The sequence below is a fragment of the Dysidea avara genome, chromosome 3 (genome assembly GCF_963678975.1).
Source record: "Dysidea avara chromosome 3, odDysAvar1.4, whole genome shotgun sequence".
Classification (NCBI taxonomy): Eukaryota; Metazoa; Porifera; class Demospongiae; order Dictyoceratida; family Dysideidae; genus Dysidea; species Dysidea avara.
The window spans coordinates 48,105,992-48,130,362 of NC_089274.1; the positions used below are offsets into that span (position 1 = coordinate 48,105,992).

At 38.8% G+C, this 24,371-nt stretch overlaps 2 long non-coding RNA genes across 4 annotated transcripts; one reads left to right on the forward strand and one right to left on the reverse strand.

Moving 5' to 3' along the window:
* Positions 1-3,204: 3,204 nt before the first annotated feature.
* On the forward strand, positions 3,205-7,478 carry LOC136251380 (uncharacterized). Of its 2 annotated transcripts, none has more exons than XR_010699064.1 (4): positions 3,205-3,273; positions 3,474-3,543; positions 4,285-4,323; positions 7,314-7,478. It is a non-coding gene; the product is annotated as an uncharacterized lncRNA (long non-coding RNA). The 2 variants fall into 2 exon arrangements; XR_010699065.1 differs by having other exon boundaries at positions 3,253-3,346.
* Positions 7,479-10,566: 3,088 nt separating this feature from the next.
* On the reverse strand, positions 10,567-22,343 carry LOC136251379 (uncharacterized). 2 transcript variants are annotated; one of them, XR_010699063.1, is made up of 4 exons: positions 22,118-22,343; positions 20,285-20,351; positions 18,202-18,246; positions 10,567-10,825 (listed from the first exon to the last, which is right to left on the reverse strand). It is a non-coding gene; the product is annotated as an uncharacterized lncRNA (long non-coding RNA). The 2 variants fall into 2 exon arrangements; XR_010699061.1 differs by lacking the exon at positions 18,202-18,246.
* Positions 22,344-24,371: the final 2,028 nt, after the last annotated feature.

Below are 24,371 nucleotides of genomic sequence, written 5' to 3' on the forward strand. Positions count from 1 at the left end.
ATTCAGATACGTAACTGGAAGTTATTACTGTTATTATCAGATTCTACATCACATGGGAAGCGTAAGTTGAACGAAAGTCACTAAATAGCTCAGGGGATACGCTTGGCAACCGTATGTTTAGTCGTCAAGTTGAAGTATACTGAAGTCTGAACTACTAGATATGTTATTGTTGTGATTATCTACTTTACCAGTTAGGCACTGGAGGGTGTACACAGAAGGCAGAGCCTGTTCGAGGTGTTTACCCATAGCCTAGGAACCTAAGCGAAAATCTTTGAGCTAAATATCCTAAAGTGAAACGGGTCTACTCATAAGAAAAGAACTCAGTTTACACCCAAGCAAAGGGCGGAACTACAAGCTGCTTTTGATGGAGGATTAACTAGCGTCTGTGCCAAAAACAACAAGGCCATCGAGGAGTTGGGTAGAAAGATAGACTGCAGCATCGAAGTAGTGAAGGTTTGCCACTTATAAAGCTACCCGGTACCTATATAAGTATATGTCACTAATCTAAAAGTGGGTCAAGCATACAATACTGAAATCAGTTGTATAGCTATATACCATGCAGGTAGCCAGCTATGATAGGCCCCAAATCATAAGCTAGAATATAGCAATGCAAGCCCCCTAAGCTATGCATCACCGACACATCTCAACTAGCTGTAAAGGTGGATTATAGTGTGGGCCTACACTCGGGACTGCAAGGATGCCCTGAACGGCTTTGTCTTTGAATTATTGTTGAGGTCTTTCATAGATGAATAGCCCTGATGATTAATTTTTATCAGCCCTCACGCCCTGTGATAGGCCAGACCACTTTTCCACTTTGCATAACTTTATTGTAATACCCACTGGCATGTTCGCTGGCATGCTAGGGATAGAGTGACCCTGCAACTGCAGCCAAGCTGATGGTCAAAAGTATACTGTCACAGATCAATTATTGGTAACCACAGGTCACAATAAAACGTCATTCGCTCAAGACTTCAACCGCACTCACATTTTCACAGTTTCACACTGTGCCAAAAAACCCCATACTAAAACTGTAAATAGTCTAATTTTCCCCACCAGGGTTGGGTAAAGTGAAGATTTGTAAACCTGTGTATTACATGGGTATGACAGGATCTACATAATATACTGATTGTGATGGTGTCTTGATTTTTAGGGTCACTGTATGATACTTTTAGACCATTAAGACAGTCCAGTGTTGTAGGCCGGGTGTCCTATTTTAAGTGGGGTCAATTTACACTACAAAATTCTCCCTATTATTTGCCTCAGGAGTCACCAACTAAAAATCCAGGATCAATGATTTATCCTTTAAATTACCTAGGCAATTATTTCTCTGACTTCGTATGATAAAAAATCCTTACTAGCTGTATAATTGTGAGAATCAATTGATGTCAATGCTTGATAGTGAAATGGTAGTCCAGGACCACTCTAGTGAGTACGAGAGTGTTTTTCTCAAGCATGTTATGTGAACACTTGGTATCAAAGTTATTGTGTTGGCTGTATTATTGGACCAGCTATTGGCGTGGCCAGCACAATAGCTGATACCCAGTGTTCACAGTTAGATGTTTGGACCTCTCTCTAAAGACAAAGAGTATTAGACTCTTTGGTATAGTCAGTTAGTGTCAAAGGCAAACACTGTACGTTGGTGAATCTGCGAAATGTGCCATTAAAGTCTTTAAATGTTATCGTACCTGTAACTTGCAGTGTTGAAGTCGATCATCATGACAAAATTCAATTAAGGGTTTCAATTTTTGTCCTTAACAGCAGTAAAAACTGTTGACCAAGAGTTTGATCAAGGTCCCAGATCAACAGCCTGTGTGCCACCACCTTGTATACTAATGGTCAGGTACCACGATACAAAAATGAACCAAAAGGCAATGAATTAAAGCACCAGCTGACAAACATATCAAAGTTACAATACAACATAGCTAGCTTATTTCCTAGATTTGGAAGAAACAAATTGACTGATACTTTGCTATGCTAATACTTACATACATTTTATTTGATGAGCATTGATCTTTCCCAGGTCAGGTACAGCCACTCAATAAATCTATAATACTTGAATCTATCCTACCTCCTGGCAGATAATCAGCAAGTCTCAAAAAAAAATTAATTGTCTAACCATCTGTTGGCAGTAGTACTAGTCCACGTGACTTGATGCAATGTATTTAATATGTGATGCTTGAGACTATTTATTGTATAAAACATTGATGAAGAGGTTCCATAAGGTTCGATAGATATTTGAGTTTTACTGTGTTTGTACCATAAACTTTTGTGACGGAAAAGAGCACCGTTATATAGAACTGAACATTCCAAAATAACAACATGTGTTAGTCACCAACATACTGCTAACAGTCTTGTTTATTAAACAACCACATCCACGGTGGATATATTCCTACAGAGAGGTAGAAAATCAATTTCTATAGAATGTACATTGTAACGCTAAGGACCTTATGCAATTACATCACCAGTTATGTGGGCTCGTCCTACACTGCCTAATTATTGACTGGTTGTGCCTGACTGGTTGTGCCTGCCCTGGAAATAATTAAATAATGCTACTAGTAATTCACCCACCAACACTTAGTAATGTTATTTGCATGTAGTACAGTACTGCACTTTGGTGCTATTTGAGGGTGCAATACTAATCATTGGAATAAATAAAATTGACCACTTGAAATTGAGGAAACCTGCATAAAAAACTCACATAGCAGCCACCTCTTTAATATCACCTTGTTATAGTGGCCATTTTTAGAAGGTCCCAAATAGATCTCATTAATAAGATCACCTCATTATATATTGAGGCCAAACTTTGGTGGCTTATTTATGAGACTACAGTGTATTCCCTGGTAACACCAAGTCCCAATTAGTATGTTGCTGCTTCCCCTATTCAACAGCACTCAAATTCCCAACAGCACCTGAGCATCTATGTTCCACTCTGAAAGCATGTACCTCTGATGTACATAGAGTTGTAAGCACACTTTTGTACTTGCAAGTTACCTAACAGCTTTGTACTGCTAAACAGTTGAATATGTATCCAAATTAAGCCTGTAATTGATTTTTTAATGGTAACACACCTGTAGCGTGTGTGTATACTGTATGTGTGTAAAATACAGCTAATTAAATGGCTACACATGATAGCTAGCCGCAGTACTGTTAAGTTTCCTTTTAACAATAAACTTAATCTGATACACTGTATAATAGGAAATTGATGATAAGTGTGTGAAATGACTGATGATCTATTTCCAAGTACATAGTTGAGAGTGGCAATTAATTTCCAAGGTGGGTGTGGTACATGATCTGTTATTATAGTAACTGTGGTCTGGACATGTGGATCATTAGGATAAACATGGTGGTAAAACTTCATGTACCATGCATATTTTGCACTTAACGTGCAGTGTATATTGTAGGAGGTATGTGCAATTATGTACACTGTACTCTGATGATAATTATGCCCACATGCATTTTATTGTTACACATAGATGTCTTTTAAAAGTCAAGACAAGTGCCACATTTCACTATCAAGGCTTAAATCAACGAACACTTGTTAAGGTGAGTATAGAGCCATGCATTTGTACACTGGCAATGGTGGTATATTATGTATAAGGAGATTCAGACAAACGTGTGACACAATAATTGTTGGCTGGACAGTGACTGAAGAAATTTGTGAACATGGAGTAAATATAATTTGCACTTTATTGAAATTCTCAATAGCGAATACTAAGACTGCTTATTACTTTCATGATTTCTACATTAATTTTACTGATTTGATACTATTGTGAATAATGCATTCTAAACAATGGCTATTCTTGTGACAAATAAGTTATCATTGATGTTTCGTACATTCATATCTGAATGTGTACAGTTATTGATTCTTGAAATGTGACTATACATAGATATATACCCAGTTTGAGGGTACTGTACTTGCATATGTTTTCATAATGTGTAAACTGTAGTAGCGCAGGAAATCCTGAGTATGTGGTGTAATCAATATGGCTGTACCTTAATTTTTGAACATTGGTTAGAGCAAGAATCCACATCAGAGGGGCTTTTGGTTAGAGTTTTGTGTTCAAATAATCATGTATGCACTACGTATGTGTTCAATTAATCATACATGCATTACATATTACAATACCCACTTAATTATACAATGAACGATTTGCTTTATATGTGGCCTCCTCCTTTAATAAGAGTCAAGGAGCTATAGCCTCATATACGTAGAGTGAAATATATTGTGTTGATACATACATTCTGTACCTGTTGCTTGTTATAAAGTGATTTTATGTTTTATAGGAAAGGCTGCTATAAAAGAAAATATGTTGGAGTGAATAAGTGAGTCCCATGCATGTATTTCAATTCACACTACTAGGGAAACTTTGGCAGAGGTACGATTTGTAAAGGGACATGGGCTTTGCTAACAGTTTGCCAAATTTTTATTCTGCCAACTGTGATATTTTGCTTCATTCGCCAAATTTTCCCTGGTGTGCCATGTATGGCGTATGCTATATTCAAGACTACATATGCAGCAATTACAGTAGCTACCCATTCTCTAATATTGAATATGGTAGTACTTGTGCTTTGTCTGGACTCCAAGGTTCAAGGCTACCGCGTGTGTACTACTTAGCTCAGTGATCAATGGCACTGGTTTGATAGCCTAGTGGTCCTTGGCCTGGTGATGCAGAGTTGACTGCTTGGTTAGATCAGCAGTAGGGTATACACACTTAAAATTAACCTTGGTTACATGCTAGTAAGCAAGCCACAAAGAGTAGCTGTTTTCATTGTGAGCAAAATAAATTGGATGGGGAAAATAAAAATGTTATGGTCATTTGCTGATTTTATCTAATTTTTGCTGGCGCAAAAGTTTCCCTCCATACGGTAGTCTCACATTTTGAGGAGGGTCATGCTTATGTATGTTAAGTTGATTACATGGTAAAAACTGCAGCAGCAATTTATTTTAATTTCTAATCACTTAATTTATGGGTACTATACCATGACATTGCAGATACTGTACGCAAGGAAATTTTGACGTAAGAAAAAAATTTGACGAATTCAGACTTTAGCAGATTTGATGAATAAAATGTTGACGAAAATCAAGAAATTGTAGGCAAAACCTGTACTTTTAAGGGCGTTTATAAACAATTGACGAATTTAAATTTTACAAATTAAACCGATTCGTCAAATTCATCAAAAAATTTTGACATCAAAATTTCCTTGCGTACGGTAGGCTTAGCCTTCTCCACATGCCCTCCAGGTAAGAAATACATATTACTTCTCTGAAGACTTTCCTGCAAGTGCACGGACATGCAGTTATAATATACACTAGTTTTTATATTCAATAGCTCTCCTAGTTTCTTCAATATGATTATGTGCTTGTTTATCTTATGTGCAATTCATGTGCTAGTTGCTCTCCTACTTTAATCAGTAGTCTTGCATGGCCCGACCACTCTTTTTTCTGTGTCATTGGATAGGGAGAAAATAGGGTTCAAATCCCATGCACGCTTGTCTTGACTCTTGACTCTACCTCAATAATTGGGTGGTGTTAACCAAACAAACGTGATACATTTCAAATAGTAGCTATTTGCATCCATAAATTACAAACATGTATTTACAAATCATCGATGTCTAAAGCTGCCTTGGAGTCTACCATAGATCAAATCAACTATCAGTCATTCAGGACCTTGTGACAAATCAAGATGAGCATGGTGTTCTAGACCTTTTTTCTCAATAAAACCCAATGACAAAGAGAAAAAAGCTGTCTGGCCACACAAGACTATTCAATCAGCCCTGTACCTATACACCTATTAATGTATTGCCTCACCATCCCCCTGAGGATATATGGGGCTATTGGTGGGGATTTGACTCACGTTAAAGTCATAGTTTGGCAAACCTAACATGTCAAATCCCCACCATAAGCCCCAGTTACAACACAGGGATTTGATGTCATACATATTGTAGCAGCAAAAAACATTTGGGTGCTTAAATGGTTTAATAAACAGTTGTATAATGCCTCATGGTGGGGTAACAATTATGTGTCATGCAGTATCCCTGTAAAGCCCCACCTATGGGAGTAGGTGGGGCAATATATTGACTGGTGCATTATACATTACAGAATTTTGCATTACATCATGTTGTGGTACAATTATTGGGTAGATTGGAGCAGAATTCGGCTTTATCAACAGTCACACGTGTACACAAGTAAGTCCTGTCTTGTTTTAAGGTATCTGGTGACCTTTAATTTTGTTCAACTGGGCACTATTTTTCTTAGACTGCATGACCTTTTTAAATAATTTAAAACAGTCAAAATGTATCTGCCAGTCATCTCCCTTATACTAATGTTTCTATAGCACATATCTGAGTACATCCTTTTACAAAAATGTGAGTGGCCATAATTGCATGGCTAGATATGTATCTAGGCAACAGTTGCCAGACATTATCATGAAGGGACTGCAACTTCTGGCTGTATAGATTTTAATGTGTATAAAGCCATTTAGTAATTAATTTAGTATAGTTACATGGAAAATTTCGCTAGGAATTAATATTGACATTTTCTCTTATATCATCAAATTTTAAATCTGCCAAATAGCTGGTGTATTAAACCCAATTTCAGGAGTGACGTTAGCATGCATTTCTGTCAGTGGCAGAATGCATTGTTCTTGGAAGTACTTAAAGAAAAACAGAGAATATTGTAGGTTGCCATCTAAATTTTGGATTACTGAACAATTTACTGCTAGCATATTGAATCAGCAAACCTAAGGAAAATTAAGTTTGACACCAGATATGTGGAGAAATTCAAGGGCCAGGGGAGACCTGTATCTATTCTGACAAAGATGGAGTTAATATTACAAGATATGCTATAGAGGATGGTCCCATACTGCAGCCAGTAGTGTAATATGTTAGGATTTTTGTGCCAACAGTATTTTCAAAGTGCTTTGCAAATTCTTCTACTGATGCATCCCATAATATATATCTACTGTATTTTTGTAGTCATGGTAACAGTGTGTTTGTAGTCATGGTAACAGTTGGATGTAGATATCACTTGAGTTGCCATGACTATCACTTGAGCTGCCATGACTATCACTTGAGCTTTCACACCACAGAAATTCCTATGGTATACAGTAGCTAGTGTATGCAGTTATTGCAAACATCTGCATACAAGAGGTTCCATGAATTCAAAATTGATAGGCATATTGGTCAATTTTCCAAAATACATAACCCATCAAATTTCTGCCATTACAGTATAATACAGTATAGCAAGTACTCTGTATGAATATACTTTCACGTCTGCTATAATATGTGTACTTATGCTCTTGCTCCATGTGTAGGTATGTGCCTGTGATGAAGCTTAACTTATTTCATAGTGAAAGAAGTAGAAGAGACAATGCATCCAACATTGTGTAATAGTTTGTATGGCAATGTACTTACTGTTAAGTGTGGTTTTCACATACTGATAACATTCTTGTTGTTTAAAAAGTCTGGATATAAGAAGTGTTGTGGTAAATAATACCAAGAGCTAATACAAGTAGGGGAGTAGAGTTCTGTACTTATAATAGTATGGATCTTACAGACGATCAGCATGCGTAATTCTGAAACAACATTATATAGCCTGTTTAGATGTGGAACTGCTGGGTTATATACATCCACAACAGAGCAATCCACACAATCTTATAAAGAGACCTGTCACTATCAATATCTGTTTTGGCATGCCTAGATTGCATGTCGCTAGGGATCAAGGGGTCTGGGATTTTACATTCCACACAGTTTTAGCTACATGTTTCTGACTTCCTCCTCTATTTACTGACTTAGCCTTCTCACAGATCCATACAGAATGAAATTTCAAGAAGACAGCAAGTGGTCCAGAAATTTCAGCATATATTACGAATTATTGCTCATGCATACTAGGCATATGTAGTCGTATGTATTGTTAGGTTATATTACAGTTCTGTATTGTAGTTCCAAGATCTGTTCAGTATACAGTGGAACCTTTCTTATCCAGGCTAGCTATCATCTAGATCTGTATCTCAGAAATGTCCGCAACCAAGAATAAAATGCTATTATGCTAAAGTGACTATTTTAAATGCAAGTAATGTTAAGTTACTTAAGTACTATGCAGTTTAGTGGGTAGAGGGGAAGTCACTACATAGCATTCGTGGTCACTCTGGTCCCTGGGCTGTAAAAACATTATCACTAGTGGTAGTTATATATTACTAGTAGAATAAACAAGCCACCAAACAAGTAAACAGCAACTCTCTCCTTGTATACGTTAATCTACATCATAGTCAATACACTACAAGCCACATTTAAGCTGGGCTGTCCAGACAAAGGAGGTACCCAGATAATAGAAAGTAGGATCCACGTACTGTACACCATATTACACTTACATAAATTATATAGTTATGTAGGACATACAGTCACTTATACTATTCCAACTCAATAAAATATGCTTGCTGGTGAGCAGCTTTGATCCCCATATTATACAATTATATGAAGCTCACAATCAAAACAAGAGAGTTAATCCCATACCGTATATAATATACACATAGCTAAGTACAGGCATATATAATGTGAGACTCTGAGATTATAGTATGTGCTATGACTAAAATATTGAAGGTGAGAAACTGGCATGCACTATAGCTACGTACAATCATAATTGCTGCATTGCAATATTAGAGTATGTGATATCATGCTTGTAATACCAATAATACAATCTAATTGTGCATTCACCTGTACATGTATGACATTATATTATAACAGCCTTTCACAATAATACACTGACTGAGAAATGTACATTTCAGGACCACTTGTCTTGACTTGATATAAGGTTGCGTGGACAGTTCTATTGAGAATATATTGTGACCGGATGTGCAAAAGGCGGTTGGGAGTCTTATATCCTTCCAAGTTTCACTAGATCAATGTATCACCTTCATACTACACAAAGCAATAGTAATAGTTTTCCCAAATTAGCTGTGTGTACTGCATGTTTCCCTATATACATGTACACATACAAATTTTGAGGATACACTTGTGGGACCTGCCCTAGGAAATAACAAGCAAACAATGAAAGCACCCCGGGGTTCTGTTAATGTGTACAGTGGAGACACTAGCTATACATATACAACTATTTTGTTTGCCCTCTAACTTCTATAACATTATAACAATACGTGTACACAAAAGTACAAGAAGTTGATGATAATAAATTGTACTAAAGCAATGAATTTTGTAATCAACTGTAAAAAATTTACTGTAATACAAAATATCAATATCATACGTTGGGTACATTCTGCAAGTAAGAGATACTATGGTCGTATTCTCTTTGACATGAAAGATGACACAGTCTCAAACACTCTGCATCTTTATCACAAAACCTCAACTATACATGCATATGGAACAAGAACATAGGTACACACACCAGACATGGAAGCATCTTTATGCAGAGTATATTGACTGTGTAGACATGTCATATATAATGAAAATGGCAATACATAGATCAAATTAATATTCAGAGTGGTCCACAACCAATACCGTAATTTTTCTAATTTTCCAACCCCTTATTATGCCTGGTCTGTAATTCCTTAGCACTATTGCTTAGCAACCCCAGCCCACTCCACAATTGTGGTTGTTCACACTTTTGCAACAGAGAAGTATACAGACATGCTTAGGAAAATTCACCAATATCTTGTTTCCCAATTTACATAATATCTAGCTAGTTTGAGAGGGATTATTAGCAGATAAAATGTCAGATTTTATAATTGACAGTTTCAGACCTTTTCAAATGTCATGCAGTCTAAGAAAAATGGATGAGAAAATTAAAGGTCACCAGATATCTTTAAGCTAAATAAGACAGTGCTTACTGGTGTATACATGTGACTTTGACTGACTCAGCTATCCCAAATTCTGCACCAACTTACCTAACAATTGTACTATAACATGATGTAAAGTTAATTCTGTAAGCACATGTAAAGGTACAGGACTGCAGATAAAAATTCAATATTCCTAATTCAATTGCATATCAACATAAGACATACAAGCACATAATTATATTGAAGTAGATAGGAAAGTTACTACGTATAAAAATTACTGTATATTACAGCTGCATGTCCATGCACTTGCTGGAATACCCTGAGAGAAACTACGTACTTCTTTTGCCTGTCTGGGGGACATGCGAAGACAAAAGCTTCACCACAAGCAAATTTGCCACATGTAATATTAAGGCATCACCAAATGCTGGAAATCAAGAAAGAAATGGAAAGTACTGCATGCAGTGTTGCAGGATGTTTTGCTCTTGTGGTGAACAGTAGTATGTGACTTATATCTACCACAGGAACTGATCAACCTAGAACTAGCCCTCTCCAGAAGATGTAATTGTGAAAACACAGTATAAGATTGCAGTGAAAGTCATGTTTAGTTTAAATCTTATAAATTACTCCACAATAAATTAAATTCTAATAAGTAGTACCAAAATTAGTGCCCATATAGCCTGCAAATTCATAAATCATTGATGCTTTGATTTTGTTATACATATAGTACACATTCATATAAACAATTATTGTAGCTATACAACGTGCATGTGATCACCCATAAATCAGACTGCATCTGAGCAAGCTATAGACGTTGCTTCAGGTTAAACTGTATGTATGGTCCATAGTTTACCACTTACGTCCATACATTTTAAACAATGGGTTTGTCATCATTATGTAAAGTTATACTTAAAAAGTAAATACATTGCTGTATACATTATACAATGTTGGATGCATCGTCTGTTATATACAAGTGATATGTCTTTCGCCATGAAATACGCTACCTCAATAGTTTTTTGCAGCTCATCACAAGCACATAACTACATGGAACAAGAACATACAGCAGACGTGTAAGTATTTTCATACAGAGTGCATTAATTAGTTACTACACTGTATCATACTGAAATAGCATGAAAAATTGACAATATATTGGGCAAATTGACCAATATGTCTACGTTGATAAATATTAAATTCCTGGACACTCCTGTTCACTGGTAACTGCATATGCACCACATTCAACGTTTTAACTAGCTATTGTATACCATAGGTTCTTTATAGAATTTCCGTGACGTCAATGCTAAAGTCATAGTTATGGCAGCTCAAATGATACCTTCATATTATAGCTGCATTCAAACATTACCATGACTACAAACACATACCATTACCATGACTACAAACACACACCATTACCATAACTACAAATACACATCATTACCATGACTACACACACTGTTACCATGACTACAAACACAAAGCAGATACTGTCGAGAACTAGACACTATAGCATAATTGTATTTAGGATATTATTTAGGCTACTTTGTGTGTATTTAGGTTTTGTCATGCGCATGCATGTAGGTTGATGCAATAATTCAATATGGCATGTATGTGGTGCCACGAGGCGAGTCTCTAGTCCGGTGCTCCGACATCGTGGACCCTTCGAACCACGCTACAACCCCAGACATTAATGGTGCTGTGACTCGACAAGCATTCCACGACCAGCAGATTACGTGTGTACGACCTGTCTACCGATCTGAGATAGCCCCTCTACTCCTAAACGCAAACGTCGTGGTACCGTGGCATTCCTAATAATGGTACCCGATAAGGCAAGCATTCTTACCGTGTAGAACTGTTGTTGCTGTCTTCCTTTCGTACACAGTGCGCGTCAATTGAAATCACCGGAACCACTCAGTCAATGGAGCAAATCACTCATCTACAAAAGTCCAGAAACGCCTACAAGAGCCATGTAACTCGCCAGCTTAAGAAAGTGGAGAAATTAATGGCCAGTGAAACTGTTGATGAGTTTCTGCTCTCCTCCTTAAAGACCACTCAAGAACTTCTAATCAAAAAACGAGATACCATTCACCAGCTGGACACACAAATCACTGAATTCATACAAGATGCAGATGCTCTTGAAGAGGCAATCCTAGAGACAGAAGACACACAGGACAGAATTTTAGAAAAGGTGAACCTTATAGACACATTTATAAACATACATTCAAGACCTCACCCCCAAAGCTCAGAAGCAGCTTCCTCATCGGCACCTCCTTCCACAATTCAATCTAGTGGAGTAGTCTCCTCACCCCCACCAGTTGACCCACGACCTCCTACATCAGCTAGTAAGGAATCCACAACTGCGGTTGAACCTCTATCACATGACACTACAACGATTTCTAGTGTGACAGAATCTACGACAGTCACCACACATACTACCACACCAATAGTGAGTCCTCAACTATACAACTCCAGTCGTCTCCCCAAGCTAGAGTTACCAACATTTTCAGGAGACCCTCTTAACTGGCAGTCATTTTGGGACTCCTTTGAGGCTGCAGTTAACTCCAATCCAACCTTGAGCCCCATACACAAGTTCAATTACCTCAAAGCTCAGTTACAAGGTGATGCAGCACGAGCGATATCTGGTCTTCCTTTGACCGAGCTGAATTATACACAGTCAATAACTCTCCTGAAACAGCGTTTTGGTCAGCCGGAGAAACTTATTAATGCTCACACCCATTCACTTATAGAATTACCTGGACCAACTAATGACCTATCGAGTTTACAACTGTTCCACGACATCACAGAAAATCACATCAGAGGTCTTGCATCACTTGGGGTATCCAAGGAATCATACAGCACACTACTGGTTCCAATAATCCTTGGAAAGCTTCCTGTACCTGTACGGAAAAATTTAGTAAGGGACCATGATCAAACTAGATGGACACTTGATGATTTACAGGCTGCCATGCTGAAGGAGATCAGAGTATTAGAGTGTGGATTATATTCCACTGACACCCCACCCAGTCTATCGACAGCTAGAACACATGCTACAGCATCTTTCCATGCTGCTATTAAGGGAGGACGCCAACCAATTGGTGCTGCCAAGAAGAAGGCACAATGTGTGTATTGCAAAGGTGAACATTCACCTACTATCTGCTCAGAAGTTACCGACCACCAGAAACGACTAGAAATAGTTCGTAAGTCCAACCTATGCTTCAACTGTTTGGGGAATCACAAAATATCACAGTGTAACTCCAAGTTTCGATGCAAACATTGCAGACACAAACACCATACCAGCTTGTGTAAACCAATTGACAGTGACTCCCCAAACCTAGTACTCAAGGCACTCTTACACAAGTACAACCAGCTAGTCAATCTTTACAGGTTGCACCAACTACTCAGTCTTCACAAGTAGCTGCTAATGCCGCTTCAATTCTTCATGACGCTCATAGTAACAAGAGCAATTCTTCCTCTTCCCTTGTGACTGTTAGTCTGCTGAAGACGGCTATTGCCCCTGTTGTTGGCAAAGGAATACGGATACATGGTAACATTCTCTTTGATGAGGGCTCACAACGTTCTTTTATCACTGAGAAGACAGCAGCCCAACTCAAATTAACACGAGTTAAGACTAAGAATATTGCCATAGCACCCTTTGGTGCTGAATACTCCCCACCCCAACCAACATCAGTGGGACAAGTCCTTATTGAAACCAACACAGGAGACAGAGTGCCGGTATCTGTGCTAATAGTACCATTTATCGCTGCACCATTGAAGAACTCTCTACGGCAATCTGTTGAGAACTTTCCTCACTTGCGTGGATTAATGCTGGCACATCCCATCACTAATGAGCACAACTTTCAGGTATCGATTTTGATAGGAGCGGACTACTATTGGACATTTGTGGAAGATAAGATCATTCGAGGTAATGGCCCTACCACCCAACAGTCCAAACTGGGATACCTCCTTTCTGGTCCCATGTCTTTCCCAACTTTACAATTAAATGTTGCCACCCTGCACGTAGCCACCTGTGAAGAACCTAACCTTGAAAGATTTTGGTCTATAGAAGAAGCTGGCACTACTCCAACTAAATCTGAACAGATAGACACCACCTTTATTCACCGTTATCAGACCACTTGTATCAGCCAAGCAACTGATGGCACTTACACAGCTCAGTTTCCATGGAAATCAGTTCATCAACTGCTTCCCTCCAATTTTACAACCTGTGAGAGAAGAACCAGGCAGTTAATATCTCGTCTAACACAGACTCCATCTCTCCTACAACTGTACCACAGTATCATCACTGAACAGGAAGCACGTGGTTTCATAGAGAAGGTGCAATCCACTGACCAACCAGCTAATGTTCACTATCTCCCACACCACCCAGTTAAGAAAGAGTCGACGACCACACCAATAAGGATAGTCTACGACTGTAGCTCTCGTCAGAGTAAGGAACATGCAAGTCTGAACGATTGTTTACTGGTAGGTCCACCATTCCTTAATGATCTGTGTTCCATCATAATAAGATTCCGTCATCACAAATTTGCCTTTGCCACTGATATAGAGAAGGCATTCTTACATGTCCGACTCCACGATTCAGACAGAGATTCAACCCGTTTTCTGTGGGTTTCAGATATCAGTAATCCATTTGGGACTCTGACTACCTACCGTTTCAAGGTGGTGCCATTCGGAACATCCAGCTCACCGTTTATGTTGAACACTACGCTTGACTTACATCTGAGGAAGTTCTCCTCATCAGTGGCTAAGGATATGCAATCCAATCTCTACGTTGATAACCTCATTTCAGGATGTGATTCAGAACAACAACTCATGGACTACTATGCCCAATCTAGATCTATAATGAACCAGGCAAACTTCAACCTACGCTCATGGTCATCAAACAGCCACAAACTCAGAGCTACAACTGAAAGTGAGAAAACCAACGACTCCAACACATGTGTTAGTCTACTAGGCTTACGTTGGAACACATTACATGATACAATCGGATTTATAACTAAGTCATTCTCTTCACTCACATCCTCACCACTAGTAACCAAAAGACAGATACTACGTGATTCAGCCTAGATTTATGATCCACTGGGTCTTATCACTCCGATCACAGTCAAGGCCAAACTGTTACTACAAGCACTATGGAAAAAGAAAGTGGACTGGGATGAACCGGTTGATCAAGGAACTCATGACAAATGGCAGCACATAGCCACTGACATTCAAGAGGTAACAACTAGTGTGTATCCAAGATGCTATTTCACACAACACATCTACCCTGTTTCTTCCAAGCAAATCCATGTTTTTGCAGATGCTAGTTTATGTGCATATGGTGCAGTGGCCTACCTCCAGCACAATGACCAAGCTGCATTGGTGATGTCCAGATCCCGAGTTGCACCAGTAAGGTCTATTACACTCCCTAAACTGGAATTAATAGCAGCTGTCATTGCCACCCGACTAACCCAGTTCCTCATTCAGTCTCTATACCTGGCACCTGATACCACTGTACATTTGTGGAGTGATAGCCAGATCACTCTACACTGGATCTATGACATCAAAGAGACATCTGCAACCAAGCCATTTATTGCTAACCGTGTAGCAGAGATCACACAGTCATTCCCTGCTTCTGTTTGGACCTATGTACCCACCGATGACAATCCAGTGGATCTCTTGACAAGGGGTATTTCAGCAAAGCAGCTGAAGTCATCTCAACTCTGGCTTCACGACCCTTCCTGGTTAACCTCTGCAGATCAGTGGCCCACATGGTCACCAGTCAATGTACTTCACTTACAGAACATTGATATGGATGACACTCAAGAAGTTAACAACAAACCTACTAACCCTGCTGAGACTTGTGGAATTCATCTAGTGATTGATGCCTCCCGTTACAGCCGACTTACGAAATTGCTATCTGTTACTGTACTTGTCCTTCATTTTGGTCACAATCTAAAGCATTCCCAAGATAAGCTGACTGGTCCCATAACTGCTAAAGAACTTTCAGATGCCACCATGATTTGGATCAAAACCTCCCAAGAACTGGAATACTTTGAAGAGATCACCAATCTGACATCAAATTCTCGCAAGCGTACTCTACTTGTACGGCAACTCAGATTGTTTTTAGATAGCAGAGGATATCTACGCTGTGGGGGGAGGATCCATAATGCGCCTGTTAGTGAGCTGGAAAAGTTCCCCTATTTGCTGTCGCCCAGACACCACATCACTAAGCTTATTGTGTATGCCACTCATGAGAGAATTCATCATTCAGGAGTTAGCAGAACAGTAACAGCAATCCGTCAATTGTACTGGATTCCAGCCATTAGAGTATATGTGAGGAAGTTATTGAGGAGATGTGTAACATGTGCAAGATTGACAGGGAAACCCTACAGGCTACCTGATCCACCACCACTTCCGAAGACTCGAATAGAAGATCCGACCCCGTTCTCTGTTTGTGGTGTAGACTTCACTGGAGCCATGTACGTTCATGAAGGAGAGGGTGAGAGAAAAGTGTATATTTGCCTCTTTACATGTGCCACCACGAGAGCAGTACATCTTGAAGTGGTACTGGATATGACAGTGGAGAGCTTTATGTTGGCCTTTCGGAAGTTTGTGGGTAGAAGATCATTACCTAGAACTATGATGTCTGACAACGCCTCGACATACTTGGCAGCAGCTGACGAGTTGGAACAGCTTCTCAATTCCACCTCTCTCAAGCAAGCTCTAGAAGGCCACGGTGTTACCTGGCAGTTTATTCCTAAAAGAGCACCCTGGCATGGTGGATTTTGGGAACGATTAGTGGGATTAACCAAACAGGCACTTAAGAAGACCTTGGGCAGAAGCTTTGTCACCTTGCAGATTCTTGAAACCATTGTTGTGGAAGTAGAGGCCACCTTTAATGATCGCCCCTTAACTTATGTGTCCTCAGATGTTACCGATGTTGAGCCTCTAACCCCAGTGCACTTGTTGTATGGCAAACGTATGACATCTTTGCCCCATTCATATGAGGATGATCTAGAGGACCCAGACTATGTTGTATCAGAGTCACGAGTGAGGAAACGGCTAACCAATCATGCCAGATTGCTACAACATTTCCAGACAAGGTGGAAGAAGGAATATCTTACTAGTTTAAGAGAGTTCCACAAGGCATCAGGCCTGAACATGCAGAATGTGAAAGTTGGAGAAGTAGTTTTGATTCATGATGATGGACCTAGACTACACTGGAGACTCGGCATTATAGACAGCTTCATACAAGGAAATGATGGTTTGGTTCGAGCAGTGAACGTACGAACTAGTAACCGTGTAACATCCAGACCAATCAGCAGACTATATCCTCTGGAAGTCTCGCTCCCTCCTGATGATCAATCAAAACACAGCAGTCCAACAGAACCAATAACCCAAAATAGTCAAGATACAGTAAGAGATCGCCCACAACGAGCAACGGCAAGGAAGGCAAGAACCCGTCTGTTGGAATGGACAGCTAGATTAGGCTGCCCCCCAGAGGATGTCGAGAACTAGACACTATAGCATAATTGTATTTAGGATATTATTTAGGCTACTTTGTGTGTATTTAGGTTTTGTCATGTGCACGCATGTAGGTTGATGCAATAATTCAATATGGCGTGTATGTGGTGCCACGAGGCGAGTCTCTAGTCCGGTGCTCCAACGTCACGGACCCTTCGAATCACGCTACAACCCCAGACAGATACATGTGATGCATCAGTATAAGAAATTGTGTGAAGCACCTTGCAAATGCTGCTGGCACAAAAAATCCTAACATTTTTCACTAAAAAATGTCTGTGGGACTATCCTCAGCAACATAATAGCTTTCAATATTAACTCCATCTTTGTCAAAATAAACTACTACAGATCTTCCCTTGGTTTCCCCACATTTCTGATGTCATTTCCAACTTAATTCTCCTCAGGTTTGCCAGGTGGTAGCCCATTATTCTTTATTTTTCTTCAAGTACTTCCAAGAACAATGTATTCTGCCACTGACTGAAATGCATGCTACAAAGTAAGTGCCACTCCTGAAATTGGGTTTACAAGCTACACCAGCTATTTAGCAAATTGATGATATAAGAGAAATAATTCCTTGCCAAATTTTCTGTATATACAAATTAATTGCTAAACGGTTTATGCACATATTAAATTCTGTACAACCAGGATCTTTTGAAGTTGCAGTCTCTTCATGATAATGTCTGGTAACTGTTCCTACTGTTGCCTAAAATATGGCCACTCACATTTTTGTGAAGGGATGTAAAAATATATTTGCTTGTTTCCCTTTTACATATCTATGCAATCTGAGAGGTAGCAGATAGATTGTGATGGTTAGAAAAGGTCATGCAGTCTAACAAAAATAGTGCCAGGCTGAACAAAATGAAGATCACCAGATATCTTAAAAACTAATTAAGACAGGACTTACTTGTATACACATGACTTGGTAATGCTGAATTCTGCTCCAATCCACCTAAAGATTGTACCATACTGTAACATAAATTATCCCATGCCCAATGCACAAGTCACTATGATTTATTGCCTCACTTAGTTCTCCTTGGGAATAAGTGGGGCTTTACATGGGAACTGGCACAAAATGGTTGCCCCAACATGAGGCATTTTATAACTGTTTATTAAACGCCAAAATATATATTTTTTGTGTCAAATCCTTGTGTTGCAACTGGGTGGGGTAGGTTTACCCTATTCAGTGTTAGGTGCATTGCATTAATGCAGTAACAAAGTAATACAGTGTGCTACATTTTTAAAGAGATATTTTAGGCTAACAGATAGTTATATGTAATGTGTGTTACTGAAGTTAGGGCATTACTACTCGATACTGTAACAATTATTATTACCTAACGAAGTACTAATATGTTATTTAACTGGCATGTACTGTAATAATATTTGTAATGAACCACTAACAAACTAGGGTGTTACTGTAATATTATTATGTAATGAAGTACCTTTATACATTGTTTAATATCAAGTGTTCATAATATATATATATACTGAGGAGATATATATATACTGAGGAGAGTATCCTACTCTCTTATACCCCCTGTAGAAGGCTGTATCGCGAAGTTATGATGTAATGACAGAATGTTGCGGTTTGTGATGTATGAGTAGCCGTAAAAGTGCAAGAATCGTAAGCACCATTTCACACTCACAACACTCAGGATAGCAATATTCATGAATGACCTAGCAAGAAATGCCTATGAAGCAGTCTTAACCCATGAAGCAACGATTGTAGTTCGGTGAGAAACGCTTGGAGTTGGAGTTAATTTGGTTGCTATCAATGTTGTCAGGCCAGGCACGCGTTCAATCGATGTTAAACTAATGACATCATTAATTATACAAAGAAAAACTGGCAAACTCAGAAGTGTTATGTCATAACTTCATGATACGCCCTTCTACAGGGACATATGAGAGTAGGATACTCTCCTCAGTATATATATATACATATATTATGAATTCTTGTTAATATGTATTATAACATAATACTAGTTGCCTTTAAAGTGAAGTAATATATAATTGTAATGCAGCGGCATTAATGGGTAAGTCTTTTTGAAAGTAATGGCAATCCTATTATGGGGCATTCAACTTTTGGGTATGTCGAATCCTCAACAATAGCCCCACATATGCCTCAGGGGGATGGTGTGCAACACATTAAGGTACAGGGCTTTAAGAGGACAGTGGCTCAAAAAAATCCCAATTCAATTGCACATAAGATGAAAAAGCACATAATTATATTGAGAAAAGCTTAACAGTGTTAGTGTACGTATGCTATAGCTGTATGTCCATGCACTTACTAGAATGCCTTTAACAGTATGTACGTAGTTTGGAGGGTATGCTTCATATACAAGCACATGCATATACATGCTTGACGCAATAGGTACCAAAGTTTGCTCCATATCAGATTAAAGCTCCTTGCTGAGAACAAACTGTTTATTGTATAACAACTAATAGTAATTGCACTGGGTAATAGAGCCTTGCTGTTATGGATTCTTGTTCGAAAGTCATATTTATTACACTACATACTGTGATATCCTGCACTACTAAAAGTTTACACATTACGAAAACGTATGCAAGTATCCACAGACATTAATCAGTAACTGTGCACATTCTGATATGAAACATGATTGAAACATGATATTCGTCACAAAAATAGCCATTGTTTAGAATGTGCCAATGTTATGCAAAGTTAAGCAAACAAGCATAATTGTATCGGACCAGTGAATGCAGACATGTATAAGTATTAGCAGTCATAGAATTCAATATTGAGAGTTTCAATAAAGTGCAAATGTGAATTTTATTTAGTTCATACAAATGCTCCAGTAAAAGTTCAGCCAACAATTACTGAACCACACCGTACAGTATGATAGTCTGAATCTTCCCTTATATATATGTACATACCACCATTGCCAGTGTATAAAGCAAGGACGATATCAGACTACATGTCCATCATCAACATACAGCAATTACTAAAGCTACAGACCATGTATTATACCCACCTTGGAAAGTAACTTCCATGTAGTACTTGGTGATGCCCTTAAGATCATCAATGGTATTACCAAATCCCTATTAGCACAGCATATCAGATGAAGTTACAGAAACTATAACAGTACTGCAGCTAGCTATTATGTGTAGCCTTTTAATTAGCTATATTTCACATATACACCCACCACACACACGATACATACTGTGACACTACCACAACACACAAGCACACAACAGAGAAAAAAGGGTGTCGTGTACACAGCACGCATACACGCACGCACTAGAATGTTTCACATACTCTATATATACACACATTAAAGTGGGTGAAGTAATGTGAATCAGAGTATCAGTGGTGAAATACTAGTAGCTTTATTTAATTATTCACAGGGCAGACACAGCCACTCAATAATGAGGAGGTGTAGGTGAACCATGTAGGATGAGCCCACATAACTGGTGAATGAATTGCATAAGGTCTTTAGTGCTACTAAATGTATATTCTATAGAAATTGATTCTTCTACCTCTCTGCAGGAATATCCACAATTATACGTACGTATGGTTACAAGGACTGTCAGCAGCAAGGTGCATGGTGTGGTGACTGCCGCATGTCACTATTTCGTTCTTTACAAATTAAAGGTTTGGTTTTTCTTCACAAAATTTATATAGTGTAAAGTACAAACACAGTAAAACTAAAATTTAAAACCTGGAACCTCTTCTGCCAATAGCTGGTCCAATAATACAGCCAGCACAATAACTTTGATGCCAAGTGTTCACATGACATGCTTGAGAAAAACACTCTCCCTAGACTGGTCCCAGACTACCGTTTCACACTTAGGTATTGACATCAATTGTATACAGTAAGGATATTTATCATACGAAGTCAGAGAAATGATTGCCTAGATAATTTACAGGCATGCATTGATCCAGGATTTTTAGTTGTGCGAAGTTGACCCCACTTGAAAATGAGGACACCCAGCCTACAACACTGGACTGTCTTAATGGTCCCAAAGTATCATACAGTATGTGACCCTAAAAATCAAGACACCTTCACAATCAGTGTATGTATGTAGATCCTGTTATACCCATATAATACACAGGTTTTACAGATCTTTACTTTACCCAACCCTGGTGAGGAAAATTAGACTATTTACAGTTTTAGTATGGGGTTGTCGTAGGCACACACAGTGTGAATCAGTGAGTATGGTCGAAGTCTTGAGCGAATGACGTTTTATTGTGACCTGTGGCTTAAAATCTTAACCAACTGACCTGTGACAGTTTATCTTGACCTTGAGTTTGACTGTAGTTGCAGATTAACCTGGTCACCAGTGGTAAAAGCCAAGTGGAAGCTTCCAGCATAATACGTACATTAAAAGTGGTCTAGCCTTTCACAGGGTATATGTAGGGCCATGCAGTCTTGCAGTTCATAGGTGATCCTAAGGGGAGGGGGTGTGGGAACAAAGTGGGCCATGGCCACCCTGCTGAAAAATGACTTTTTTTTTTAAATCTTGGGGAAAAATTGCAGTATAGATTGGCATTGTTTTTTTAATTTTAGTTAGGCTGTTTTCAAGCCTTCAAATTGCAAAAATGAATTCTGCAGCTTTTGGGGGTTGCACCCCAGACCATCCTGAAATTCTATTTTATATTACAGCCAAACAACAATAGTCATGTTGTTCCCTACTTGGCTGGGTTGGCCTCCCCTGTAGGTATGTGACGTTTAACTAGAATCGCCACTGTTCATTGCAGTCCCGAATGTACTGGCCCGCACTGATCTACCTCACAATTTAACTCCTCTAGGTTTAAAACATCTACTACAAGTACAACAGTAACAACTGTAACAGCCACAACTAACCAGACAGTGCCATCACTCCCAAGCAACTTTCGGGCCACCAGCGAGTGTCTGCTTAGTGCCAGGCTAGTCCAGCTACTACTCCATTACCATTCTAAAAATAATCAATATTATTTAATGTAACACGACTATTTACAGTAGTATTTGTATTTCAGATATATCACGCTTCCCATGTGATGCAGATAGAATCTGATAATAACAATAATAACTTCCAGTTCCATGCAGACAGGTGGCGGTCTTCAGACTGAGACTTAAGCAACTGAGGTTTCTCAGTGGAAAACCACTCTCATGATGAAACCTGTTGAAGGTGTGGCTCCACTGACTTGCTCACATAATATCCCAAGTTGGTACACTTCTCCACCATTTAGTCTGAAACAGAAAGGAGTCCCCTACCTCCATAGGTCCTGTGGACATAAAGTCTATCAATGTCACTATCTATAATGAATGCTCTGCACATAGTTAAGAGCTTTATCCAGCTTGTATATCTCTGCCTGAATCTAATTTCTCAACAAAGGTATTGCATATAAGAATTTATAGCTTGCATTATATTCTTGTTGTTTAAATGGCTATGGAGGATCTTACGTACTTGTTGGCTTATAAGCAGTAGTCAATAAGCTTTCATAGCATCATGTTTCACTCCATCAGCTTCAAGATTCCCTAAATATCTGTAAGCTTATTCAAAATCAAGTTATATACCAGTTGGCAAAACAGTGTCAAGCCCTGTAAACATCTTCCCTCATATAACAGACATAGACCTGCACTTGTCAAACTCAAAATACATGCAGATATTGGTACTAAAATTTTCTATTGTGGTTATCAGGGATTCCAGTTCAGCATGTGATCTAGCACACAACTTGACATCATCTAAGTAGAACAAATAATTCAACATTAGCAGATCCCTCTTCAGCATAATTATAACCTTTGTTAGTATCTTTCAGGATAACAGACAATGGAAGTAAGGAAAGTACAAACAACAATGGTGGTAGCAAATCACCCCCACAGTAGATGTTAACATTCCCAAGTACTTGCTCACTAGTAGTCCTCCACATACTCATTGAGCTATTAACAACTGAAATCAACTTCTAACATGTTCCACAGGGGCGGATCCAGGAGTTGGCAAGGGGAGGGGCACAGACAGGCTAAGTTGTAGGTGGTTGGGGAGAGCAGTTAGTTACTATATTTTTGAAGCAGCAGATAATCACCTCTTAGTAGAGTCTCACTGTTGATTTTTGCCATTTTGGCCTTTGCGGATGGTTTTGAAATCTTAAAAGCTGTTTAAAAGGCTATGAATATCTTTAAAACCAAAAACACAATGGTTATTTTTAGAGGCACTTAGTACGCATGAAGGTGCTGGATGACAGTTTCAAAAGCTGCTTTGACTTTGATTTCAGTTGAGTTTGCAATAAATATGCATATTTTTCAATTGATTTTGACCTGACAAGGTTTACTATTTCAATCAAAAGAAGTTGGCTTTGGTTCCTTCACAAAGGAAAGGAGGGGGGAGGGCATTTGCCCCAAATGCTCCATCTTGGATCCGCCATTGTTCCCAATCCATACAAATCAAAGCACTTCAAAATCCAGTCATGGGAGACTGAATTGTAAGCTTTGCGGAATTCAATCCAACTCACGAATAAATTCTTGTAACATTTCTTAGTATGTGCTAGGATTAAACAGTCAATCAAACTGATCCTTTGATCCTCTGCTCCCATAAGTATAGCCCTTTTGCTCATAACAAAGCAAACCATGAGCTTGTAGGTGACATTGAATCATATCAATACTTGAGAATAGTTTTCAGATTATAGATAGACATGTGATAGGTCTATAGTTCTTGGGATGGGTCCTTTAGCCTTGCACTTCATAACCAGTGTGGTCTTTCCAAGGGTATTCAAGGAGGGATTTACCCCCTGTAATGATAAAATCATTACAATACTCCTGACCAGCAATTTCAGATGTAAGTATTTCAGCCAATAACCATGGACCCCACAGGACCAATTTGGTATTTTTCCCACCACATTATGAAACATCTCACTTGTATGATAATTGTAGCAATAGTCAACTCACAACTGTGAACCTTGGTTTCCACAGTCTGGAGCAAAGAAGCATCCTTGTTATAATGACATGGTATGCCCCACAAGACAACCCACAACTGAACAGTCTCATCTTAAGGGGGCATTCAGAGCCAATTGAGTGAAAGATCTGTAAAACTTATGCTGGTTGAATTGAAACATGTTATTTTTTGTCTTTTAGCATTGGTAGA